Here is an 11,161-nt window from a genome sequence, read left to right on the forward strand (position 1 = left end):
TCCGACGGATGCGTCTTGCCGTCGTACTTCTCCGGTATGTCTGGCTTGAAGTTCTTTGTGCTGGGCCACTGGACTTGCCGCAGCTCACGAGTGAACGCAGGACAACCTACCGCGTACGGCAGATCGCCTGGTTCCCCTGGCGCATGCATGTCAACAGAGGGCCTAGCGCGCTTGTCGGATTGACGTCGCGCTTCTCTTCGGCGCTCGATGCGGGTTCGAGCGTCTTCTTGTTGTCGATCATGAAGAACTTGGCGCTGATCGCGACGAGCTCGTGGATCCGACGATGCAGTGGTGTCGCTGTCGAGGTGGATCCGGCGAGTCGGCGATCTTGGCCTTCGGGGCGGTGATTGCATGGTAGTTGCACCTCCGCTCGTTTCGTCGCCACCGGCTCGTGTCCGGCAACCCTGCCGCGGCGGCGACACGCTCGGCCGCCGTGGAGTGTCGCCGTTGGCGTAGCCGATGAGACTCTGAATGGTGGCCCTCCATTTGTCGATCTTGTCCGACGTCTGAGGGTAATCTAGGAGAAGTTGAGCTCGTGCCAAAGCTTCTGCTGGAGTGGTGGGTGGCAATGGCGGACAGCGCGAGGAGCGGGACATGCTCGAACTTCTAACTATGTTAGAAGGAGCAGTATCCCGTCCAGGCGACCGTGCCCCGCTCGTGCCAGCACGCTGGCGTGCATGCTGGTCTTGAGCGCCCCGAGATCCACCAGCTTGGTCTTGGCCTATCATGCGTATGGCACTGCTAGTGCCATGACGCTGTTGATCTTGCGCCTCCTGAGAGTGGCGTGGAACATGTACAGTCGCCGAGGTTTGTGCAGCCTTGTTCTTGGACCTGGCGGCATCATGAGCTTCCTCGTCGATGTCCATTCTTCCGCCGGCGTGCATTCCACCACCCGTTTGCTCCAACGGTGGCGGAAGTGACGTGGACGGAGCGGCTGCCGCCGAAGTCTTCTTCTTCGGTGGCATGTTGATGAAGGGAATGAAGATCTAGCTCGTGTGAACGCCGGATCAGGTTCACACAATCTCGACGCCCCCTACCTGGCGCGCCAAAGATGTCGGGGGAAACTGATCCACGAACACCTATGGGGCCGGCGGACCGGGCCCCTTTCGGTTCGGTGGGGGGCGGAGATAGCACGAAGAGCGGATAAGCACACGAGCAGTTTACCCAGCTTCGGAGCTCTCCGGAGAGATAACACTCCTACCGCTGCTTGTCTGGTTGTATTATCTTGTGTTCTTGCTCTCGAGAGAGAGCGTGGTGTTTTCTGGGCTACGAATGAATCAAAGCGAACTGTCCGAACCCCCTCTACGTTGCGCATGGGCCTCCTTTTATACGCTAAAGGGGTCACCGACAGGTGGCAACGCAGAGGAGGGTATAAACGTAAAAAGTGAGGTGGTTGGTATAGTTGCTTGTACAGTGCACCCTACCTAACCCTGACGGCAGGGGACAAGGGCATTAAAGGCCCGTCTGAGTCGCCCAAACAGTGCAGAAAAGGACCGTTAGGGGCGCCACCGTTCTCCACGATGTCGATCTTGTCAGCTTCGCATGCCACTGTGCACCGCTGGCTGCACATCCTCCCGCCACGCGCGCCTGGAGAGGCCCCCAGAGCGACACGTTGGTGGATGCGCTAGAGCACGGGCACAGAGTGGCCGCCTGCCGCGGCAAGCGCCTTGCCGCTGTTGTTATCTTGTCGGGTACGGAAGCTTGTCGTTCTCCGGGCCTCGAGGTACCTTGGTTGGTCTTCCCGGCAAACTCCTCTTGCCGGGGCCTTGTTGCCTTGCCGGAGCGCGTGGCGCGTCGCGGCAAGTTCCTTGGAGTGCCTTGGTTGGCCTTCCCGGCAAGCTCCTCTTGCCGGGGCCTTGTCTCCTCAGCTTAAATACTTTGTTCTTGAATGGCTCCAAGGGAACCATGGAGGATCTTGGCGTTCGCCCGATAAGCCTTGCCGCGGGGTGCTGCAACTGCCCGTGCACAAGTTTGGGGTACTAGGGTACCCCTATTCTAGTACACCGACACTAGCGCAGGTCGACAGTCGTGGAGCTATATTGCCTGACTGGTTTGACACCAGCGTGGTGGCGAAGATTACCTCAGAGGAGGATTAAAATTTTATGGGCGCGTGTCAAAAACAAAGCACAATACCTTAGAAGAAAATTACTTTTAAAAAGGTTGTCAAATATCACGTTCATAAAGAAACATGAATTCGAGTCGGATCCGTATTCGCGTGGAAAACAAATCTGAAAAGTGATGCACTAATCGGAAGGTTCCCGGAGTTTGGACGGTTGGATTCAGCTGAAATTTTGAGGGGTGGTAGATACGGGAATTCCGCAGCAAATGAACAGTTGGATCTTCCAAAGGACTTCCGAGCTGGGCTCTGGAGACCACGCCCTAAACTCGTCCAGATTCCCGTCTGGATTTGACAGGGCTCCGGTATATCATAGATTGTCAGAGATTCCTCCATCGGAACTCGACGAAATTTTCCAGGGTTGTTGTCGACTAGATTCCGCACAATTCCACCAAGCGATCGTTAAAACGACACTCGAGGAGGCGGTGGCGGCGGATACGCGTTCGCTGTCCAGAAAAACCGCATGGTCGCCTGAGGGCAATGTTGACGTTGAGCCCCCGAGCTCCATGGACGATTCCTCCATGATCTTGATAGAGATCGGAGTTGGTGTTGATGAAGGCCCTCGTCCGAACATGATGATCGGAGGTAGGGCACAGCCTCGGTTAAGCCAAGGTGACTAGTCGAGCCGGTGACGAAGATGTCGATGTCGCAGTCAATCTGGTGACGAGCCGTCAATCCTTTTGCCATTCACACAGCGGAACTCTCAATGAAAGCACCAATGTCAGTGTCAAAACCGGTGGATCTCGGGTAGGGGGTCCCGAACTATGCGTCTAAGGCGGATGGTAACAGGAGGCGGAAGACACGATGTTTACCCAGGTTCGGGCCCTCTCGATGGAGGTAATACCCTACTTCCTGCTTGATTGATCTTGATGATATGAGTTACAAGAGTTGATCTACCACGAGATCGTAGAGGCTAAACCCTGGAAGCTAGCCTATTATTATGATTGTTTTTATATCTATCGACTAGCCTGACCCTGGTTTATATAATGCACCAGAGGCCTAGGATAACAAGAGTCCTAGCCGAATACGCCGGTGGGGGAGGAGTCCTTGTCTTGACCACCAAGTCTTGTGGAATCTTCCTTGTATGTGGCAGTTGTCCGAACTGGCCCATGAGTATACGGCCATGGGGGTCCTCGGGCCAATCTAACTGACTGGGAGACGACGTGGTGAGTACCCCCTAGTCCAGGACACCGTCAGACGTGGACACCGTCATCGGAGAGGTCGCCCGAGAGGCTGCAGCCAAGGCCGACAAGATCGCCGCTGAGGAGGTCGCCAAGGACATTGCTGAGGACGCTACTGAGGGGCCTGTCAGGGATGCCGGTGAGGCCGCTGTTGACGAGGCCGGCAAGGGGCCCGTTAGGGAGGCCAGCAAGGCCCCTGCCGAGGAGGAGGTGGTTGAAGACCAGCCTTCCTCCTCCACTACTTCTGGCTCGGGCAAATACCTGAAGGTGGGCAACAACTTGTCCGTCCACCTCCCGTGGATAGCGAGCACCAGGGTGCCTACCGAGGGGGAGGTGTTCAACGACGAGGTGCTTGCCGCTGCCGGGCTTGAGGTCGTCGACGGACCGAGCGTCGGTGGTGGCGGTTCCCAGGAAGAACGGCTCCTCCAGAGCATGAGCGCTAGCTTCCACAAGCTTCAGGCGCTTCACCGTGCCCGCCTGGACAAGCCCAAGTCCAGGATGGCAGCGGTGGACAAGGCGGAGGCGGACCTCGAAGGGCGCATCGTCGAGACGCAGGCTTGGTTCCGCCAGGCCTATGAGGAATTCAAGGCCGCCTAGGACCAGCTGGCCAAGAGCAAGCTGGAGCTTGTCATGAAGTAGATCGATATCGAGCAGGCCCAGGAGGCGGTGAGTCAACAGGCCGCCAAGGAGGAGGCCGCTCAGCATCAGCACCAGGCTGTGCTGAACTCCCAGGAGGAGGACCTCGCCGCTCGCGAGGAGAAACTGGCCACGACACTCTGCGGCAAGGACGAGGAGGTCAAGCAGCTTGTCGCGCAGCGGACCCAGGAGCTGGAGCGGAGGCACGAGGAGGCCCTCAACGCTCAGGCCCAGGTCCACGCCGGCAGGGTGAACGAGCTGGAGGTGGAGTGGGAAGACTTGAAGAAGCAGGTCCTGGAGCTAACGGGGGAGAGGGACACGGCCAAAGGTACTTTGGCTGACGCGCAAGCCACGGCCCTCGCCAAGGCCGAGCTGCTCCCCACGGCCAATGAGTCCATCAAGGACCTGAAGCTAAAGCTGGAGGGCCTTGAGGGGATGCTCTCTGAGGTCAGGGCCCGGGAGGAGACCCTGACCAAGAATCTGGAGGAGGAGAGGTAGCCGTGGAAGAACGACGCCGTTAGCCACGTGGATTTCGTGGCGGGCGAGAAGCTCTGGATCAGCCGCCTCGCCAATGTCGCCGGCAGGATCACCACGAAGATGGCTACCATGGGGATGCCAAACATGAGGTACGTCTTGGAGCCGAACGTGAGTCCTAATGCCAGGCTGAATCTGTTCTTCGAGGGTGTTCTCGGGCCCTGAAGCGGTTCCACTCCAACATGGCGGCCTCTCTGGCCGAAGAGGCCCGGAGGCTTTGCCGGGGTGCCATGACCAAGGTCCTCATCAAGATGGTGTACTGGAACCCTGATCTCGACTTCGAAGCTTCGCTGGATGACGTGGACCCCACTCCGCTCGAGGAGCGCATCGAGCCCGTCATCGGACCCATCGACAGAGTTCGGAGGGTACTAGGCACCCCGTTTCTTATCGCCACTTCAGGTTCATTGCCAAGACAATTTTTATCTTTAGTTAGAACCGCAGCAACAAATGATGTAATATAACCCTGCAGTACTTTCGAAACGATGCATGTTATTTTCCCGTTTGATCTCCCTTTGTATGTCCACCATATGTTAATCGGGTAGGTTTGCCGGCGCGGAAACCCAGACGACGCGTTGAGGATGGATCCTCAATGGCCTGCCGGGTATGCTTGGTGCCGGGCAAACCACCTCACTCCTCTTGACGCGGCTGCTCGAGCTGTCAAGCGGACTTGAGACAGAACGAGAGCGCTGCTAATCGCAGAAGGTCACCCTACCGTTCTTGACGCAGCCGCTCGAAATGTTGAACGGACTAGAAACAGAACGAGGGCATTGCCAATATTGGTAGGGCCCCATTGCGTGCAGGTTTTCCATACAGAGGGCAAGATCGTCGAGGACAATAACCTTATATATAAAAAGGAATTACTCAAAGTTTTGCATGACTTAGCTTTTCTGCCGATGCGTGAGCGTTCGTCGCGTCCACCGAGGATGCCATCTGTTCAGTCGTCTTCTTTCTTGAAGTGACGACCACGATGAAACCGTTGCTTCAACCAGACCGGATTTTCACAACTGCGCACCCCCTACCTGGCACGCCAGAGATGTCAGTGGGAAACGACACCTATGGGGTCACTGGGATCCCTTCTACGGTTGGCAGGCACGGGGTTGTGCAAAGAGCGGGTCTGGCGGTCAGCACACAAATCGTTTACCCAGGTTCGGGCCGCGGAGATCGCGTAAAACCCTAGTCCTGCTTTGATGTATATTTAGGTGTTCTTGTGTTCTTAAACTAGCTACCGTGTCTCCTTAGTCCGAAAGAGCCAAATCCCTCTCTAGTACGCCTCGGGCCTCCTTTTATAGACAAAAGGGGTTGCCACAGTGGCACACAGGAGGTGGAAATGTGTATAGGGGCTGAGTTTATCCCCTGGCATCGTCGGACAAACAATTTAATGCGCTGCCGATGTGCCCCTCTTGCTTTATTGGGGACGGCAAAGAAGCTCGTCCCAGCTGTCGTCACCTCGCCTGGCTCAGACGCGCGTCCAAGCTGATGAGGCATTGTGGCGCCACATTGGCTGGCTGCTGGGCTGGCGCGGTGGTGGAGCCTTCACGAAGATCTGCATGCCACCACGCAGGTGCTTGCTGAGTTGGTGTAGAGGCCGTGCGCTGCCACGTAGATGCCTGCCCAGCTGGTCGAGCTGGCAGGTGTATGGGAGCGGCAGTTGAGTCTTGGCAGACGCGGGCCTGGCTGCGGCCTCACAGGCGTCCTCGGCAAGGGTCTTGCCGAGGGCCTGCCAGGGGTCTCACTGCGGCACCATGGTCGTCCCCGGCAAGGATCTTGCCGGGGGTCTCGTGGATTTCTTTGGCAAGGATCTCGCCAAGGATCATCATCTTCTGGCTCTCATCTGATCTTGTGTATCTATGATCTGTACAAAGATCTGCATGCCACCACGGAGGTGCCTCCCAAGCCTTGGTTCCAATATGGTTGATGGTGTTGGATCCCCTTGGGCTCAAGGGTGGCGCGCTCTGCTGGCGTCAGACAAGTTTCCCCGGCAAGGATCTTGCCGAGGCTGTGGAAGCCACCCTGGCAAGGGTCTTGCCGGGGGAGTCCACCTCGCCCTCTTGCTCTCTTTGCGCCTCTGGTATTGGGATTGCTTTGGTCGTCTTGTGCTCCGGCTTCCCTCCTCTGCCCTGCTTAGTGTGGTCGTGGGCGCGGCCCTGACCGCCCGTGCACAAGTAAAGCGGTGCAAAATGAGAGCCCCTACTTTTGTACACCGACACTCATCTTTTCCATGATGAAATTTTATGACTTATTCTATAAGTTGTTCCCGATGAATCCTTTGTGTATCCAAAGTCTAACCTTTACCCGATGACCATGTCAATGCTATCCCGAAGCGTGTTTGTGGCACTCTGATCATCAAAAGAGAACATTTGAAGCACAATGCTAAATGTTTCTTGATCAATTATCCAAACCCCGCTGTATGGATAAACATCATGATTCTCCTTGCCGCATTAACTAAATGGATAAGTATTTGATGTCCTGTCATGTATATCATGCTCTCTTTGTTCTTGGGAAGCATATACTCTAATAATTTTTTATAAGCACCTTTTCCTTTCCATAGGTCTGGTTAAACTAATAACCACATTTTCCTCTCCCTTGTTTTGTTTAACCTTTCTTGTGATCTATATGATATAAGCAGTAATATTTCCCTGCTTATGAAAACACCTTGGTGTACAACCCTTTCAAGTATAACCTCGTTACTACTGTTGATGACGGAACTCTGTAACTCCTTATGAGTTCTTCTTCTACTATTATTTCTCACCGATTCCAATTGGTTCCCGGGTTCTGAGTTGTTAGACACTCAAGGACACTGAAAATGGAATCGAGTTCGCACTTCAATTCAACAACTATTAGAAGTCTTCATTGCTTACGAGTTTGAACTCGGTCATCTCATTCCAAGCAGATTGACGACGTCATCATCGTCTTGCAAAAAAAACTTGACCATGTTATCTATGTCCTTCATTCCCGGAACTCAATTCCAACAGTACACTAAGCTTACCTCTAGCTTTCAACATCTTGTTGATTATCTTGAAAGATAATTTTGATTCTGAGATTGCAAACTTATCTTTGGTTCCGATAACCTTTTGCTTCATCATTCCATTTGCTTGATGTCATCGATGATCGATTACATCTTCATGAAACCTTTCGACAAAATGTGCCGATATCATCGTCAACATTCTTGCCTTCCTTCTAACACAAACTTATTCATGTTATGGTGTTCTTTGCTATCCAGCTTATGCTATGTTCTCCCTTGAGGTATTACCATCTTATATGTCAAGGATGTTGTGAGAATTTCTCCACCTATTAAGAATTCTTGATATAGTAATACTTCTTGCCATCTCCATTCATTTCTTGGTCCCCGTGTCATTCCTAACCGGAATACCAACAAATGAACCATGATGTGTGAATTTAAAACTTTTACCAACCCGATTGGTTTGAAGCTAATGGTCGATAGTTTCATTCTTGGCCTATTGGTTATTGAATCATAATTCTAACATCGATCGTGCTACTTAGTCCATCCTTCAAGGTCCACGTTCTGATCAATGTTTACTTGTGGTTGTTCTCCTCAGACATACTTCATTATATACTTTGGTATGTCCAATATTGTCACCATGCTCACTTAATTGTGGAAATCCATGTTTATGAAAATCTCGACGAATTGTTGCTGAGCCCATCAGCCACATCCTCATCTTTTGCATGATGAAATTTTATGACTTATTTTATAAGTTGTTCCTAATGAATCCTTGGTGTATCTAAAGTCCGACCTTTACCCGATGACCATGTCAACGCTATCCCGAAGCATGTCTGTGGCACTCCGATCATCAAAAGAGAACATTGGAAGCACAATGCTAAATGTTTCTTGATCAATTATCCAAACCCCGCTGTATGGGTAAACATCATGATTCTCCTTGCCCCATTAACTAAATGGATAAGTAATTGATGTCCTGTCATGTATATCTTGCTCTGTTTGTTCTTGGGAAGCATATACTCTAATATTTTTGTATAAGCACCTTTTCCTTTCCATTGGTCTGGTTAAACTAATAACCACATTTTCTTTCCATTGTTCTGTTTAACCTTTCTTGTGATCTATATGATGTAAGCAATAATATTTCCCTGCTTTTGAAAACACCTTGGTGTACAAGCCTGTCAAGTATAACCTCGTTACTACTATTGATGACATGTCGATAACCACCGATGGACGAGAACTTTGCCTATTGGTCTGCCTCGTCTTAACGAGCAGGAAAATGGTTCTCTTCATCCCTCGCCCTAGGTACCAACATTGTTGCCAACATAACTGACAAACTATCCCCTGACATGCCTTGCTATCATGACCGTGCAAAATGTCAGTGACCTTCCTAGTTTTAACCCACATGATGGGCCCATTACCCACTGTTCCACAGGATCTAAACCTGACTCTCCTGTACACCCTGTCTCCGAAGTTATTCCTCACGCTTGGCCTCATATGTAAATCACGAGCCGTCTTCTTAGAGATGATCTACTTTGGTATCAAACGCAACACTTATTTTCGTTGCCCTGTACCCCTTTCACCTTCTGATTGGGGATCGAACGATTTCCTGCACACTTGAAACTTCTCATGGTACCTTCTTACTTTGCTCTCGATATTTTTTTGAGTAAAAATTCGAGAGTTACATTCCGCCACTTTCCCTGATGTTATCCGCTAGATAAGCAACCTTGTAGAGGTCTGTTCTTCCAAAATTACCCCTTATCCTTTTCGTAAGTACGATGAAGACCCCGAAGAAAGGTTGACAACTTCATCATGAGGACTTGAAGTCAAGAAATGAAGACATCAACGAAAGGGGTCAACCTCTTTAGGAAGAGTAATCAAGATAGAGAAGACTCGTTAAAATTTAGTAACCAATCCTTCCCCTCAATTCTACCTCTTAAATCTCAGGACGAGATTTCTTGTAGTGGAGGAAATTTGTAACACCCCGAGGCTCATGTTACAGTAACCACACCCTAATGATGCCATGCCATGACCATTTTACTAATCCAATTACCACTTGATCAAAATTCAAGTCAAACTCAAGTTTAAAATAAAGTAAAAATAATATTTTTTTCAAACAAAAAAAGTTCATAATATTGAAAATATTCATTAACTAATTTTCATGAGGAAACAAACCTTATTTAAGTTAATAAGATGCCCTTAACCTATTTAAAATAGGGCTAGCAACATTAAACATACAAATTTAATTTTGAAGCTAAATTTGAACAACTCCCTTTTGGCCCCGAACTTATTGTGCAACCTTGTAATGGTGTCTAATATTTATATGCAAAATCTAATAAGTAACAAATATATTTTGGTACAAAACTAAAATGCAAAGCACTAACTAAAATAGGAAACAGTAAAAAAGAAAGGGCCTGTCCTACTGGCACCTTGGCCCACCTTGCATTAATGGTCGGCCCAACCCAACCGAATCATCTCCCTCCTCTCTACAGGAGGTGGGGAGGTCGTGGCGGCCATCTGTAGGCCATGGCCGCGCCATGCCTTGCGTGGCCGCCATCCGACACACCACCAGTGCCCTACAGAGCGCCGTTGGACCCCCTCCATCGAACCCTATTTGTTTTATCCCTCTTCCTCTTCTCCCTTGCTTTGGATCGAGCTATTAGCCACGTACAGGAGCACGCTGCCGAGAACAACCATGGCCAGCGATGCCCATTCACCGTACGCTGGTGTCTAGAAGGACCGCCGTCATTGTCTATGTTAGTTTCGGGGCCAGATCGAGCCGGGGAGCTGCCCCATTGTCGCCACCGTCTTCATCTTCACCGTTGGTCGCCGAAGCTTGTTGCCATCGATTTGCCATCATCAGCGCCTCCCCCAGCCCACCGACCCGCACTACCGGATCTTCGTGAGCCCCTCCTCCAATTCCCCTTCTTCTCGCACACGCCTACTATCGCCCGGGGTCACCCCGGCTCATCCGCGTGTGTGTGCGCGTCCGCGTACTACTGCGCAGCAGCTGCCTCCCCACGGCCTCGTCCCTGGCCGCGCCCCCTGCACCGCCCCGCCGCGCAGCCTCGCCTGCTGCCGCAACTACTTTCCCGCGGCACCCACTCCTGTGCCTGCTGTTGCTGCCTTGCTGTTCTGCCACTACGCTGCTCTGCTTGCTACTACTGCCGCTGCATACTGCTGCTGCTTAAGCTGATGCCGCTATGTACTGCTACTGCTATGTGCTGCTGATTATTCTTGCCGCTGCTTGCTCCTGATTACTTGTGATACCCACGATGCGGCTATATCTCCCACGTGTCGAAACATGACTTAGAGGCATAACCGCATTGTAGGCATGTCGCAAGAGGGGTAATCTTTACACATCCCATGTACTGAATAAGAAAGAGGTACAGAGTTGGCTTACAATCGCCACTTCACACAATACATAAATATAGCATTACATCAACCAGATACAATCAAGGTCCATCTATGAAACCAAAATAAAAGAGGACTACCCCTAATGCAAAAGATCCCCAATCGCCCCGACTGGGCTCCACTACTGATCAACTGGAAATGAAAACAACACAACAAACACGATCTTCATCGAGCTCCTCCTTGAGCTCGGTTGCATCACCTGCACAGTATCATCGGCACCTGCAAACTGGTTTTGGATGTAAACCGTGAGTCACGGGGACTCAGCAATCTTGCACCCTCGCGATCAAGACTATTTTAGCTTATGGGTAGGAAAAGGTATGTGAGGTG

Source organism: Triticum dicoccoides, chromosome 3A (assembly GCF_002162155.2).
Source record: "Triticum dicoccoides isolate Atlit2015 ecotype Zavitan chromosome 3A, WEW_v2.0, whole genome shotgun sequence".
NCBI classification, from domain to species: domain Eukaryota; kingdom Viridiplantae; phylum Streptophyta; class Magnoliopsida; order Poales; family Poaceae; genus Triticum; species Triticum dicoccoides.